Source organism: Crocodylus porosus, unplaced genomic scaffold (genome assembly GCF_001723895.1).
Source record: "Crocodylus porosus isolate Cpor-Errol unplaced genomic scaffold, CroPor_comp1, whole genome shotgun sequence".
Lineage (NCBI taxonomy): Eukaryota > Metazoa > Chordata > Crocodylia > Crocodylidae > Crocodylus > Crocodylus porosus.
This window is the reverse complement of record NW_017728945.1, coordinates 225,986-231,070: the sequence shown is the minus strand read 5'-3', so window position 1 is coordinate 231,070 and position 5,085 is coordinate 225,986.

Genomic DNA, 5,085 nt, shown 5'->3' with positions numbered 1-5,085 from the left:
CCGCCCTATGGTCGGTTCTGCAGGGAGACTCTGGGGCTGCGAGGGAGCTCCAGAGGTCCCAGCTACAGCAACCCCCTGCCAGCCCTGGCAAATGCATCATCTAAACTTTTCCTAAAACTGCAGCTAGCCCTGACACCACGCAGGGTGTCCCGCCCAAACTTGGCACGGGTGAAGCGGGGCAAACGGGCAATAGCCGCTCAAGAGATCCCTGTGCCCCCTGCTACAGAGCAAGGCCAACCGCACCCCCCATCTGTATCAATCTGATTAGAGGGTAACAGTCCTTCCTGACCCCAGATATGGGGAGTGGGCTGACCCTGAGTGGAGGGGCTTCATTTCAGGGTCCAGCAGGAGCATTGGCACAGTAGGTTTCTGTCCATGGGGTTGGTGGGCTTTGTGTGCCACCCCACATCCATTCCCAACACGGAGTAAGAATACAAATTAGCAGTTAAAAATAACCAGTGCCTACCTCCCCTCACTGGGGCCAAATAACCCCAAACTCCTGGCGGCATCTGAAATCCAGGTGATGCTTACCAAATGCCCGCTGGGTTGGGGATGGGCTGCATGAAGGATGGACTGCTGGAGAGAGACGTTGAGCTCTTTCAGTTGCGATCAAGAGCCAGGCTGAAGCAGATGCATCTGCATCAGGACTTCCTCACCCCATCCCTGCTGGAGGCTTCAAATGAGAGGAACAGGAGGGGGCAACCCTGGTAAGATCCAGTTCCCTCTCCCGTCCAGCATCCACTCTCTGCCGCCGTGTGACACAGGAGATTGGGCAAGATGGACTGCTGCTCTGACAGTCAATGGCAATTCTTGTATCCCATTTCTAAGTAGCAATGAATGCTATTAAAACTGACTGTAGTAAAACCAACATCTCTATTTCCTGCTTTTCCCCCTCCCTAGCCTGCTGCGCTAGTAAGCTCTAAAGCCTGCATCCTGAAGTTAAATTTACACTGCTGAGACTATCTCCCCGAGACTGTGACTTTCTTGTTGTTGCCTGAAATAACAAGTGGCTTCATGCAGATTGGACCTTTGCTAGGACACGATTCAGTGGATACCCTATGAGGCTCAGACACTGACTTCCTGAAGGAAGAGATGGAGCCTGAGCAGTACCTGATGACCTTGCAATGCATTAGTCACAGCGTGAACAGCGGAGAGTAGCGAGCTGGTAAGAGAAGATGTTACAGGCTTGCCAGCATCTGCCTTGGAGTATGCAACTGCGAGTGACTACACCCGGAGGTCTTTGCTCAGTCTTTATCCTGTAAAAACTGCCAGAGATTTCAAGGAAAGCCTCTCAAATGGAGGTGGAAGCTGCAATTTTCAAAGAAGCCTAATGGAGTTAAAAGCCCCCAGGGGAAATTTTCAGAAGAACAAAAGTGATTTAGGAACTGGCTTCCCCTGGGATTTGGGGTCTCATTTGCACCCATAGTCCCCTCTGAAAACAACCTGAGAGAGATGGAGTAAGGATTTGGTCCAGAGTCCCTGGCTATTGCCAGTAGAGACTCCCCCTGACCTTTCATCTGCACACACAGACCTGCTCCTCTTCCCTGTGGGGAGGGCTTCTCTCTGCCACACCAGCCCTTTGCCTGGTCCCTTGGGTGTCCTCTCACTCCGCCACTCACCAAGACCCCGTGGCTTGCTCGAAGGCCTGTCCCTTTGCATTACCCACTTATCACATCCTGATTCTGATCTGGAACTAAAGCTTCTGCTGCGATTCCCTTCCAGCTTTTGACATGCACAGCTCTGCTGCTGGCTCCAGCAAAGAGGGGCCCTGTTGGGGGTGGTGGGTTGAAACGGACCATTAGGAATAATTAAGAATAACCCCCTCGGCTACGTGCCTACGAACAACGACGATGGCACACTAGTGGCTGGGTCCACAGAGAGACCGAGAAAGCTGAGTGTCGCAGGTGCAGCCTGTTGTTTCACATGGCAAATGCCTCTGCTTTGGGGATGCAGGGCTGAGGTTTAGCCTTGGGGCCCCAGCATACAATTTAGCTAATTTTGGCTGTCTCACTGGAGCCAAGGGGGCCTGATTTCCAATGGGGCCGTGTCAGGAGGGCTTGGTTGTTCCTGAAAATCAGGCCCTGTATGCCTCAAACCAGTAACCGAGGGACCCCAAATCATAAAGCCGCTCTTGAAAATGTTGAGCTGGGTTTTTGCAACAGGCAGGACTTGGTGCATGCAGAGACCTGGAAACTTATTGCATCAGAGACTCGGACTCTTTCTCCCTGGACATTCACACTTCTCTCCAAGTGTTTTCACTAGGTGATATCTCCTTTGCATTCAGGCCCGCTTCCCTGGGGGTAGGGACTGGACAGACTGGTTTTTGAGGAGGAAGTCTGGCACGGAGTCCAGAACCACCACGGGAAAGGTTGTGGTTTTATTTAAGTCTTTCAGGTTGTTTTCCAACCTCTCCTGCTCCAGTCCTTGTGGTTCAGGTAATTAGCAACCAAAGCTGGGGGGGAGGAGGAGGGGGAGCAAGACGGACTTTGGCCCCAGCTGACCTGATTCATACAACATGTCTGATTAATGCACCTGGTCACATGGCAGCTGCCAGCGACTTGTTGCTGGGCATCCAGAGGTTTCCAAGGGAACCGCTCCTTCTCCTGCAGAAGCTCCTCAACAAGTGAAGGAGAGCAGCAGTTCAGAGGGCCCTGTAAACACTGCTGAGCAAAGGAGGCCCCTCCTCTATCGAGACACCCCCAAAACAGACAGCCAAAGCCTGGGACCCCCCGTTAGAGATTTGATGCAGGGAGACGCAGACACACAAAGAGATCATGGAGGCTAAGAGCAGCCTCTGCACGCTGAAACCCCCACTGCCCATGCACTCACACCCATGCAGGTACACACCCAGCCTCCACCAGGCTCTGTAAAGAGACTGCCTCACCCCCCCGCACACGCACACACGCATACTTTCACCCTGCACACGCCGACTGGCACACAGAGAATCCTTCTCCTCCACATGCACATGCCGACTGGCACATGGAGATCACTTCCTGCAGAGCCCTGTGCCCCCCCAACCCAAAATCCCTTCCTACACACACAGACGCCTTCCCTGCATGTTCTCACAGCTCTGCCTCCCACAGACACCACACGCATTGAGACCCCCAGGGGCAGTTGTCTTCTACAACGGAGACCCCCACAAACCTCTCACCCACACAGAGATCTTCATCTCCTCCCTAGAGAGAATCTCTCTCCCTTTGTCGCATACACACACACACGCATGCATGCGCGCAAACAAGACCCTTTCCCTGACATACATAGAGAGCTCCTACTACACACACCAACTTCTGCTGCAGAGAACGCCCACCCACCCACGCAAACACAGCCTACCAATGCAGGCTGGCGCAGAACGCGCCCACGCAGATGGTGCCCCTGACCATACCCAGGCATCCTTCCACTTCATGAACAGCTAAAAAAGGCTTGCCTACATACTGGCATGAAGACTTCCACACACACAGACACCGTCTCCCACAACCACATCCTCGGACATCCCCCACAGAGAAATGCCCCCAGAAGAGCTCCTCTCCCCTGAGCCAGCATGCATGCTTGCTCAGTGACCCCCTCCCTGGGCACCTGGGCTCACAGCGAGAAAGCATCTCTGTGCACACCTCCATAGTCAGGAGCCCTGCCTGTGCAGGCACTCGCATGCACATACATGTTCAGAGACCACCCTTTGGACACACACACACAGTCCTCTGCCTGTGCAGACACTCAAACGCTAGTGCACACACATCCACTCAAAAATCTCTTTCGCACCTGCTCACCCCACAATACACACTCAGTGATTACCTCTCTGCACAGACCCAGGAAGACCTCTCCCAACACCCCCCCCCACATTCTTACCTGCTTTCCTGCAGCCCTAGCACTATTACCTGCACTACCTGACATATCTATCACACCATACAAGCCAACAAAATCTTGGCCGTGATAATGAACTTCTGAACTTGCAAACATGGCTAAGCTGATAAACTTACTGAGCTGGAGCTGTCTTATAAATGCACATAGCCGGCGACACTCCATCCTCCAGCACTATTCTCTCTCCTGTCCCTTGTCCCCGACAATAGATGTATTTAGCAACCACTTCCCATGGTTGTCCCCACCAGTTCAATTCCACGGGCAGCCGCCACAGGATAAGCATTAGGGTACACCGGGTGTTACTGCCATCATGCCATGAGTCTGCCTCTAAGCTCACACCCTATTGCTAGCACTAGTGCAGAAGGAAATGGGATCCTAGCGACCAGATCCTTAGCTGCTTGCAGTGTGTTACACTAATGCAACACGCTGTGAGAACCATGCTTTCTTGCCCTGGAGGGAGACAAGCCCACAGAACCACTCTAGATCAGGCCTTCAGCTTGCTCTCAGGGAATACCCTGTCAGGCTCTTCCTCTTAATCATTCAGAGCAAGGTGAAGAGGGACAGTCCAGGGGCTCCATAAGTATTCAAGATGTGAGCAGCTTCTGTTGGCTTCAATGGGGATTGACTATATCCAACAGGCAGAGACGGGATGACCCAAGGAGTCTGGCTCCCCTGTGTTTTACATCAGTTTTACACCAAGTTAGCTCTGCTGCTGCAAGCAGATTTACTCCAGAGAGCAATACAAGGGCTGAACAACAAAAGAAAACATGTTGGACTGAGCTCTTAGGGGGACAAATGTCTAAGTGCAAGAGTCTGTGCTCACGTGTATCTACAGAAGGATGTAGGAGCACATTTGTGCTGGGAGCATCTATAACCAGAGCGTGTGTGTTGTGAGGATGCAGCAGCAGTGTGTGTCCCTAGAGGGCATGTGTGGGAGTCTACATCGATGCAGCTTTGTCTCTGTGGTGTATCAAACTCTTGTGTGTGTGTACTTGAACTTGTGACATTAAGAGCAGCAGAAATATAATGAACAGGAAGAAGTCACCCAGCCAAACATGCCTGGCCTTGGTAAGGTTCTGTTCATGGCTCAAGTACCAGACTCTTACAGCTGCCGATGCAGTTAAAAAAGATTTGAAAAATAACCCCCACACTTGTCCAGTAAATTGAAAGCCCTCTCATGATCCCAGAACTGGATCCACTGGAGGCTTGAACAGCCTCTGAGCAGAGGTT